Genomic DNA, 11747 nt, shown 5'->3' with positions numbered 1-11747 from the left:
TATAAGTAGGAGAGAAAAAAAAAAAAGATTCCACAAAAACCTTTTTCCTCCCATTCTTCATTTTTCATGTTTTCCTTTCTAACCATACAAAGGAAAGTCATTCTTTTCTTTTCCTTCATCTTCCATCGAACCAAACAAAGCCGAACCAAACAAAGCCACAAAGAATAAAATGGGACATGAGTTTGAAGTTGAACTTGGAAGGTCTCAAAATTCAATAAAAAGGCAATAGACATGACATGTCTACTGACCAACTTTGCATTGGTAAAATGACTATTTTGGGAAAATTCATTTATTCATACACAGAATGCAAGCCTTGCATTTAGTGTGCGTTTGGATACCACTTATTTTGCTGAAAATTGAAAACTGAAAACTAAAAATAATAAAAAAATAATCTCTACAACACTGGTCACTCTTTTTAACACTGTAGATTTGCCTACTTGCACTGTTCATGTCCCATGAATAGTGCAAGAGGCGCCGGTCAAGGAGAAAAAAAAAAAAAAAAAACATGAGGACCAAAATGCTATCCAAACGGGGCTTTATTCAAACTAGTGGTGAAGTTTCATTGCAAGAATCAAAAAGTGACACACACACACACACACACACACACACACACATATATATCATTTCTTTTCTTCTTCTTCTTCTTCTTTTTTATTTTATTTTTTTTTATGCTGAATATGTACTTTATTGCTCAAAAAACACAACTCGAAATAGGGGAGAAACAAACAGGTCGAGCCTAGACCCATTTCTAACAAAGGCCTGAGATACATGAAAAGGCATATTGAAGATGGGAACCAGCCCAAACCAATTTACAAGAGCTGCCCATTGTGTTCATTTCTGTACATTGCTAATCATTTCTATCCATTATTGTTGAGCAACTTTTTCAATTTTAATATATTTTAGTTAAATTTGAACATTTTTTTGAATTTTAGGATGGCCAACAGGGGAGGAGCTAGTGTCCCTTTGAGGAGAAACAAAAAGGGCAATCGTTCCACTCCGAGAATCAACTATTATTATACTAACTGCAAGAAAACTATCAAGGCAAGTGGCCTCACAGACTTCAATGCACACTTTGGATCTTGCAAGTTACTGGTATGAATCAGAAAATTAAGAGTTTAGCTTTGGCAAAAGAGATTAAAAGTTAATTGCTAGAAAAAAAAAGAAAAAAAAAATCAAGTCCAAAGCAATTGACTTTTAATCTCTTTTTTGCTAGATCTAGATCTTGTGGTCTAGGCCTACACCCATACACCTAGGTCTATATAAAAGGGTTTGGATCGTTTCCTTTATGCATGTGTGTGCTTGCTTGCTTCTATGCTTTATATCCATGTTTACCTATCTAGATCTAGGCTTTGCCATGATTTGTGCCCTTCATGGGTTTGTGCTTATCGGTCTTTGGGGCCACTTGCTCGTAGGTTGCATCCATCCCTCTTGTGGCTTGTTTGGATGTAACCACTTGTGAAACACGTCTTTGTGATGTTGGTGTGCTTGATTCTTTGTTCTTACTACACTGCACCAATAGACACTCAAATGGCTGATAGAGGTACGCTTTTGTCAATGGCTGATGAAGGTATGCTTTTCCTTTGGTGCTGTTATTTCAGTTTTAATTTACATAGGATCATACGCTGCCTTTGTAGCTTTCGTATTGCACTGGATACTCAAATGCCTTCATTTTAATTTTATACCACACATTTCTCTCTTCTTAATGTCTTTTAGCATACCCACCATTTTAGTATTAAAAACAGAAGAAAAAAAAATTAAAGATTAATAGTAACAACTAACCAAATAAGGCACTGGAGAGAGATATAGAAACACAAAAATGTTGTGGACTATTAAATGAAACGCACTATTTCACTATTATCAAAAAAAAAAAAAAAAAAAAAAAAAGGTTGACAAAGAATTTATAAGAGAGAGAGAAAGGAGTTTGAGGGGCCATCACCTCTTTCATATTGGCTTCCCACCACCATCAAGCCGCTGAAATCTCTATGGATAAATTTTTTTTTTTTCTATGGTTTTAAATAACTTATATGACACATGCATATGTACTTGCTCATGCCATATCTTAATGTTGCACTATTGATGAGTGGAGGGCAGTGAAAGAGTTGGGCATACTTTCATTTTATGGTATGCAATCTGTGAATACAATACATATTAGTTGATTTTCATGGTCTTGTAATTCTTTTGCATTTATTTTGGTTTCATGATTTTTTTTTTTTTTTTTTTTTTTTTTTTAAATTAAGCTTACCTTGAGAAGGCTACAAATGTGTAGTGAAACTACTAAACTAATTTTAAATATCTCAAAACGTATATATTTTGTTACTCAAATTTAGATTATTTACAAAATTATCCGTACATCACACGGGAAACTTACTAGTATATTATAAAAGTTGGATCCTCAAACTGGAGGATGTATGTAATGATGACATGTGTTCCTTTCTCAAAGCAAACAATAATGACACGTCATTTCTTCTATTTTTTTTTTTTAAATTAACTTGGTAATGACTTTTAAGACACTTTATTTTAGATTTATTTCGGTCATTTATTTTTCACATTTGTTGTGGTCATTTATGTCAATTTTCTTTTTTGTAATTTTGTATCTTTCTATTTCTTTATCCTTTTCATTGTCTTCATTACTTTTCCTAATTCCATTAATTCCTCAAAAAAAAAAAAAAAAGTTGTCATATTTTTTCCCCTTCCAATAAATCTAAAGATCTATTCTCTCTCACCCTCTTTATTCTTTATTATAATTTTTTTTTCGAGATAAAAGATAGATTCATTCATTTTCATATTATCCTAATAATGACTTTATTTTTTTTACTACCCTAATAATGATCAATACATTAGAGGAGGTGGGTTACGTAGCATTGATGGAATGAACCACAGGTGGGTAATATGTTAAAAATGAAACCATAGGTAGGCAAGTTGAATTTTGGGCAAACCACAGGTAGGTAAGTTGTAATTTCCCATTGTTTAGATTTTATTTTTACATTTTTACTTATGTAGCATTGTAATGTGTTTAGGCTTTTTTTTTTTTTTCATATTATACACTAATTTAGATTTTTAGTTTTCCATATGATGCATATACTTGGTAAGGCTTTGTAGTATTTTCATTTTTTTGGCTGCTTTTAGTTCAATTAAAATTTGGAGGTTAAATTGTGATATTATTGCATTACTATGGCATTATTTTTTTTCTTTTGTTATATCATGAAATTCTAGCAGTTTTTATAGCTAATTGATATATAAAACATAAATCATACAAGAAAGACACCTAGGATAGAAACCAACTAGTTCGTAAGTGACAAAGTGAATTGTGATCTAGTGACATATCTTGGTTGTATGAATTAGAGGAATTTGTTCCCCAATGTATTTAGTTTGAATTTAGTTTTAGTAGAAAACTTCATAGATTAACTATAACTAACAATAATAGTATTCATGAAATCAGTGGGTCATAAATAATTTCTTAAAAAAATTATCAAAATGCACCATGCATCTCGCAGAATATCTGCTAGTATATTCTTAAAGTGAGATTTCTTGTTTGGATAAAAATGTGTTTTGTAATGACTTTGTACAAATTATTAGACTTTACAAAAAATTCATCATCGAAAATAAAAATCCCTCCTGAATTTATGAAAATTTCCTTGAAATATGGACCAACAAAAGACTACATTTGATAAATAGTTACACCATTGTAATTTACAAACTTTGTAAAAATACTAAGCCAATGATCTCCCAACTTTTTTTCTTCTTTTTATCTACTTGGAAAAGTTGAACAACTTATCCAAAACTAAAAGATTTAAATGAAATTTACCTCAAACTTATCCATATCGAAAGAAAATTATTATTAGATTTGATTTGGTTGGGAACTCGGGATAGTGATAACAAATATCACCATCTTGTTCTTTTATTATTACTAGTGTTTAACCCGCGCGATGCGCGGGATCATTTAAAATCTCATAAGTAGAAGAAAATACAAGTAATTGCTTTACATATATATTATACATTGTTAAGACTCTTAGTCATTACAACTCTACTGTGTATAGAACAAAAACAATATTTAATTATTACAACAATTGAAGAAAAAGATTTCAAGAGATTGAAAAAAAATGGAAAAATAGCAAAAATGGTATCCAAATCTAATATTTAATGAGTAATGCAGCAAAACAGAAAAGAAAAGACAATGAGAGAAGAAAAATGAAATCTTAAGGAAAAATTCTTAAATGGAAAAAAATAATAATAATAATAAAGGAGAAATTGAAACTAATGTTTTTTGATTGAAATAAAAGAAGAACCCTAGAAAATTAAACTCAATAGTGGGAAAATGATCTGTGAACAGTTATAATGAATTCGGAACAGTAATTGAATAGAAAGAAAGCATGCTCACCTTTTTAATCGTTAGTTGTTACAGAGAAGTTTTCTGAATAGTTTGCTGTTGCAGTGAAGGAATGGCGGTTGAAATAATTGAGGGAAGGATTCTTTATTTGTGTTTGTGTATTTGTATTTGGCCGAATAAGTACACTGGTTGAAGATTTTATGTTGTCGCACCACTTGAATGAGTTATTCTTCTACTTTGGGCTTGATCAATTTATCTGAACGGGCCCAATTATAATTCTTATCTGAGGCTTATTTTACTTCAGCAAGAGTAAGTGTATCATGCAATCATTAACATTATTTTCCCATGAGTGAGACTGGGCTTGGGATTGGCTTTAATTGTATATGATTGTCCCACGTAACTTTATAGATCTCATGGTTATTAGATAAAATGGGTTGGGCTTTTATCTGATTTGGGAATATATAATGGCCTTATTGAATGTAATTTTTTGGATTTCAAATTACCGCATCAATGTCCATATAAGAGCTTATGGCTGCACCAGCACTTGGTCCAGAACCCGTTACAACATTTAGTACTCCATCAGGGATACCAGTCTTAGCCAAGAAAGGTAGTACTCTTATTATTTTTAATGAGAAGAAAATTGTTATTATTTGTTAAGAAAGAAAATAAAAGACTACCGTAGTCTCATTGATTTTAGGCGCGTTTTAAACATTTTGATAATCTATTATTTATTTCAAAAGCTTATAAATAAATATAAATAGGGCTATAAATAAATAAAATATACCTAATTATATTAATTTATTAATTATCATATCTCACTGTGTTGTATCCTAATTTTTCAAGAATTGTTTTGTTACACTGTCTTTTCTGTGTTCATATTCTTTAGAACCATGAAAAGTGATTAATTTATAGGAGCATATACCAGGTTTGAAAGATGAGCATAATAGAGAGCCGAGAGTGGTGTTTGCTTAGCGGGCTTGACGACCATGGTGCAGCCAGCGGCTAAGGCTGGGCTAACCTTCGTTAAGAACACACAGGTTGGGAAATTAAACAATCAAATGTTTGATACCCCTGTGCAGCTTCAGTTTTGTGGTCATGCCACATTGGCTGCTGCACATACAATCTTTGAAAGTATTTTATAGTATGAAACTTAAAGAAAAAGAGGTGTGCTCCAACCAAACATGATCTACTAAATGAATTAGAAACAATTTTTGACAATTTAATAGTAATTACATTTATTGTTTTAGAAATGAAAATTCACCTACCAGCAACCATAAAGTTACAACAACAAAAATAGATTACACTTTCAGATTTAAAAGTTTTACAATTTTAATCGCTCTTCAAAAACAGTAGATCAGGTAGGATGAAAAACAGTTTGAATTAATGATAATGCTTTCTTTTTTTTAGCGCTCCGTCTCCCCTTCAATAGTAAGCAGTAAGTCATTGGTTCATTTTCACTAATAAGTAAAATGGGCTGAAACTCCTGTTTTTGCTAGGATGGCAGCAAGTACAGACTGGCAGTTAATGAGTCCCCTATTAAAAAAAATGAAGCTTAAGATCAATGGGATGCCAAAAAAAAAAAAAAAAAAAGAAGAAGGAAAGTGTAATAAGCAGGAAATCAAATGGTATCAAATTATTTTGCCCAATCAATCCAAAGAAATATAAAAAGCAATATAAATTCTGTTAAGTTGAAACAGTAATATAGTAATTGATAAGAAGTAAATTACAGTCCAAACTCTAGCCATGGCAACAACTGCAATTGAGCTTGCACTTGCAAATCTTTTATATTGTTTCCATTGGAAACTACCCTATGGGATGAAATTGGAAGATATCAACATGGAAGAGGTAGTTGGTCCTGGCATTGCTACTAATAAAAAAACAGTTCTTAACCTTGTGCCAATTAAAGTGTTTTAATGTATATTTGGAATATTAGTATATGTCAGCCACCCTTCCTTCCCTTACCTTTCCTCTTCTCTCATCCGTTTCTCCCCATTCCAAACATAAAAAAAGGCATATACCATACTTATCTGATTATAAGGGTCAGTGACAATCTGATTATATGAGCCTAAAAATATACATGGATATTTTTCTATGAATACTTGCTTTTGTGTAATATGTATGGTGGTAAGCATTTTGAAATAAATGGTGGCTAATTTGCATGTATGACTTCGTTTGTGGGGTTATTAATTGATCAATTATTCTTCTCATACATGGCAGGAATTGAACTCTAATTGTGTTTGACTATACTACCATGCTAGTGTTACAAAGGCTTGACATAATTATTTCATTCAATCAATTGTTTTAGATAACTAAGCAGCGATAAGGAGAGTTTTTATTAGACAAACACTTTGGAATAAATGGTGGCTATTTAGAATGTATGTTTTTGTTTGGGGTTATCAGAGTCATCTCAATACAATTTGAGACTTAAGTTGAAAACTTTAAATAGACACTTTTATATGAACAGAATTAGTTGAAGGCCAGTTACCTGGAGTCTCTAACGTCAATATTGTGAAGTTCTTTATCCTCCCAACAGAAACCATAGAAGTTAAGTGCAATACATAGAAGAGAGATAAACCAACATGTTCTGCATGAAGTAAGAATAAATGAATTAGTTCATTTTCTTCTTTTACTCTAAGATTTTTTCATTATCAGTACTCTTCTTGTTACTACTAAATCTGAGATCTCTTATTAAATCTGAAATATTTAAGATAATCCTTTCAAGCATTGTATTACAGCAGAAATAAGTTTTTCTTGCAAAGGATACCTTTTTACATTTAGACTATGATGCTGAATGGGAAGTAATGGAAACAATTAAAAATACTTATGTGAAAGTAAATGTTAGGAATGTATAAGTTAATTAAACAAAATAGTTCTGTAAGTTGAAGATGCAGATATGAAATAAAAAAAATTAGATTTCTGTATCCATTTTTTTTAAAATATTATTTTTTGTTTAAAAAAAATTTAAAAACTTACGTATCAGTCATTCAAGATCATAGCAATATTGGTCAGCTCATGGTTGTTTGCTACGTTAACTGCATCTCACATTCACTGATATCCGCTTCAAAGTTTTGTACTTCGTTGCGATATGAATCTGTAATATTAGAACATTTTAAACATTAGTAAAGTTTATATATAACAGTGGAAAAAACCTACTGTTTACAATATAAGTGACAATCTAGTTTACATCATCAAAAACTTGAAATAATATTAATAAACAGTATGTGTTACAGAAAAAGAGGTGTGCTCCAACCAAACATGATCTACTAAATGAATTACAAACAATTTCTGTCAATTTAATAGTAACTACATTCATTGTTTTATAAATGAAAATTCACCTACCAGCAACCATAAAGTTACAACAACAAAAATACATTACACTTTCAGATTTCAAAGTCTTACAATCCAATCTAACCAACAACACAAATATACATCAGAATTGAATCTCACACCAAATCCACAAAACAAAATCAATTATAACCCAAACACCTTAGGTTTTACGAATTAAGTTTGTACCCATATAAAATTATATATATGGCAAGCCACAGTATCTGAAACTTAAATTAATATATCACATACATCAATCACAGCACACAGATTTATCGAACAATAGTTCTTAAACGAAATTATGCAGGAAAATTCCTGCAGAAATTTGAACAATCAAACTTCACAACAAAGCACCAAAAGGGGAAAAATGAACACAGAGAATTAATGCATATATTTCGTCTAATTTTCACAACAAAGCACTCAAAAAAGGTAGAATGAACAAACAGAAATAATGCGTACCTTTCGTCAGAATATCGCCAATCTCTAACTCTGTATCTCAAAACCTATGAGGCGTTTGATCGTATTTAGCTTTGACGGATGCCGATTGTGATGCTCTAAGTCCGGCAGGGTATGGCAGTGGCCGGCCGTACGAATATCCACTGGTTCGCAGAGTCTGAAGAGAAGATCGATAGGGTTTTAATCGCTAAACAGATCAACAATATTCCGTAAATTGACGGAAACAGGAGAAACTTATCCCGAAATCACAGAGAAGTTTCAAAACCGAATCAAAAGAACAAAAAATCATAGAGAGAAGGAGAGGGAGAGGGAGAGAGAGAAGAACGTACCTGGAAAACTCAAAAGGGGATAGCGATGATCAATCGAATCTCCACTGTGGCGCAAGTCTTTCTTCTTTTTTCTTTTCTCGTAGCGGAGTTTGATGTGAAAAGATCGCCTCTATCGTAGTATGGCTAGGGTTTTTTTTTAGAGAGAAAAATAGTTAAGAAGACTGATGTGCAGAGAGTAGGTTTTTCCCCTTTTTCCCTTCCTCTTTCTCTGTATCGCAATATTGGCAGGGTTTTTTTTTTTTTTTTTAAAGAAACAGAAAATGTTAAGTAATCTGAAGAGATAGGCAGATATTTTAAAATTTTTGCGTTTTTTTTTTTCTTTTAACAGGTTTTTTATTTATTTTTTATTAATATAAAAAAGTACAGCCAAACGGTGTTAATATTTTGAAACAATATAATGTATCGCTTTTTAAAGTTACACATGTCTGAATTTTAAGTAGGGACTTTTCCTATTTGTTATTACCTCCTTAATTCTAGGAACTCATTTTCTCTCAGCTTTTGCAATTATATATATATAGATTCTTATTATTATTATTAAAGAATCCGCCATCTTGTTCTTAACTAGGATAATTAGGGTTTTCTTCTCTCTTTTTCTTTTTTTCTAAAAAAAAAATGTTGATTCTTTTTCTTTTTTTCTAGAAAAAAAATGTTGATGTGATAAAAGTTGTGAAAGAAAAAATTCCAGTAAATGATATGGGGTTGTAATATAACACAGTAATTATCAGATCATTTTCTAAACTTTCTGTATGGATAAACTTCAAAAGTAAGTTTCATTTAAAGCTAATAGTTTTGAAGGTACTTCATTGAAATACATCAAAGTTGCTGGATTTTTTGATCCAAACGACAACCCCAGTAACTGGATTGTTTATCATAACGATAAAATTTCCCTTATTCAAGAAAAGCTTGATTCAATTCATCGAAGTTGCTTGGTGGAAAGTGATGAAGGGAAGCTTTTACCAATATTCGTGGTTGAGGAGGGTGACACTAAGAAACCAATTCATGTTTTTGAACTACCTAAGTTACAAGTAAATAAAGACATGATGAAACCTCGCAAGATTGTCTGGTGTATTGTGAGAAGTTTGGGAAATAGAATCCTATATATCAGTCTTGGAGGGTCTTTCTTAGAACCTCTTGTGCCAAGAGGATTGGGAAACAAGATTTAATTGCCAATTTTCAAAGGCAAGAAAAACGTTTTATACTCTCTCAATACTAGCAAGTATCATTTCATATTCGATGATTATTCTACCAACATTCATAGCGTACAAGAACCGATAAATTGTTGTTGGATTCAAAGCAAGCCAAAATTGACTTTAAAAAAAGACTTTGAATGGTGATTAAAAGAATTCCTCTCTCTCTCTCTCTATTTATAATTGATTATAGAAAATTAATAGACTGAAATGTACTATTGTTGCTTTACTTTTTTTCTTTCACTATTGTTTTAACCTAAGTTCTTTTAGTTACCAAAAATGATATCTCTTATTTGGAGTTTTGGAAAAAATCTATATAGTAGTTATTGTTAGTGTGTTGACTTTTGATTTTATCAATATATTTTTAAATTGATATTTCTTAAATTGATATTTCTTGTCTAGATAAAAATGTGTTTTGTAGTGACTTTGTATAGATTATTAGACTTTATAGAAAATTCATCACTTAATATTATTTTTATAAAAAAAAATTAAATAAAAAAATTCATCATCAAAAACCGATTGATGTCTTAGTATAATGATAAAAGGTTATTATCAAGAGCGAACGACACGAGTTGAAATCTCTCAACAAATAATAATAATAATAATAATCAATTTCATTTGAACATTATTAGGGGAAAATAAAAAATAAGAAGCAAAAAGAGCATTTTATATTTACATATCTAAGTGGGATTATACTGCATTGAAGACTTGCCTATATACGTGATTATATTTTCCCACATTCCATTTCAATATACCACAAGTATCTAGTTCGTAATTCCACTCTTTATATACATTAAAAAATATATATTTACTTTTTTAATTTTTTGGGAAGCGAGGGGTATATTCGTAAAGTCTCCCATAACCCTAGCTTTTATTTTTTTTATTTTTTATTTTTTATTTTATACAAGATAGAATTCTACTCTAGCCTAATCTAAGTGTATATGTGTGTGAAGCTCCCTCTTGGAAACTTGAACCTCGGCCCTTGCCCCCCACACTCCACAAGCACTTATACTTGTGGAGTGACCATCGCACTAAGGGAGTGCAGTGGTATAACCCTAGCTTTTATTAATCCTCAATGTTCATTTATCATTCTATGCGTTCATCTTTCACCGCCGACTTTTACACCCCGATTTCTGCCGACTTCTACGCCCCGATTTCTACGCCTACTGTGAGAGGTACTATTACAACATTCTTCTTCTATTTTAATTTTGAAAAAATAAAATCATCTATTTTGACAATTTTGTGATAGTTTAAGAAAATTACATGATATGGATTGTTAATTATCTAGTTTTTCCTTTTGATTTGATGATTTTGTGATTAATTTAATGATTTTATGATTGTTTCAATTGTTTGGTTAGATGAAATGTTGTTAGCTCTGTGCAGACCGGGCAATGAAGTGTAAATTAAAGTATATTTTCTGAATATGGGCTTCTTGGTCACATCTCCATTTTTTTAAGTAAAAACAATACAATCATAAACGTGTCATAAGCGGAAAGAGTCTAAAATGGATCTTCAAAATTGTGAAAGCTTGTTTGCTACTTTTTCCTTAAGAGAGTACTTTAGATTTCGAAAATGGTCATTGTTGTCACGAAGCAACAACTATTTTTGGAGAGATACTTGGAACATTCAATGTGCCTCTATGTATAACATTCTCCGAATTATTAAAACAATTATGCTAGCTAAGATAGAACGCTTGGTGTTGGTTTGCAGAACTTAAATGCTTGTATTTATGAATTAGGTTTTGATGCTCCTACAGTGTAGGTTTTAGTTTTGTGTGAGGTGATATAATTGAGTTGAAAAAATTCCATTGAGGAATTTTGGGGAATGGGATCCCCACAGTCAACCTACCCTATTGCCATACCTAATTATATTGCTTTATCATATCCCCCATGCTCGCTAGAAATGAACATATAGTAATGACTTGTGGAGTGACCATCGCAGCAAGAGAGTGCAGTGGTATAATCCTAGCTTTTATTAGTCCTCACTGTTCATTTATCTTTCTATACGTTCATCTTTCACCGCCGACTTTTACGCCCCGATGTCTGCCAACTTCTACACCCTGATTTCTATGCCTACTGTGAGAGGTACTATTACAACATTCTTCTTCTATTTTAATTTTGAAAA

The 11747-nt window shown here is 31.3% G+C and overlaps 1 long non-coding RNA gene across 1 annotated transcript; it reads right to left on the bottom strand.

Moving 5' to 3' along the window:
* Window positions 1-5492: 5492 nt before the first annotated feature.
* LOC126722884 (uncharacterized) lies at window positions 5493-8678 on the bottom strand. The gene is made up of 5 exons (XR_007654058.1): window positions 8437-8678; window positions 8111-8264; window positions 7301-7418; window positions 6813-6911; window positions 5493-5860 (listed from the first exon to the last, which is right to left on the bottom strand). It is a non-coding gene; the product is annotated as an uncharacterized LOC126722884 (long non-coding RNA).
* Window positions 8679-11747: the final 3069 nt, after the last annotated feature.

This window comes from Quercus robur, chromosome 4, assembly GCF_932294415.1.
Source record: "Quercus robur chromosome 4, dhQueRobu3.1, whole genome shotgun sequence".
Lineage (NCBI taxonomy): Eukaryota > Viridiplantae > Streptophyta > Magnoliopsida > Fagales > Fagaceae > Quercus > Quercus robur.
Note: the sequence above shows the minus strand (reverse complement) of the source record. Positions and strands in the feature narration are given on the sequence as shown.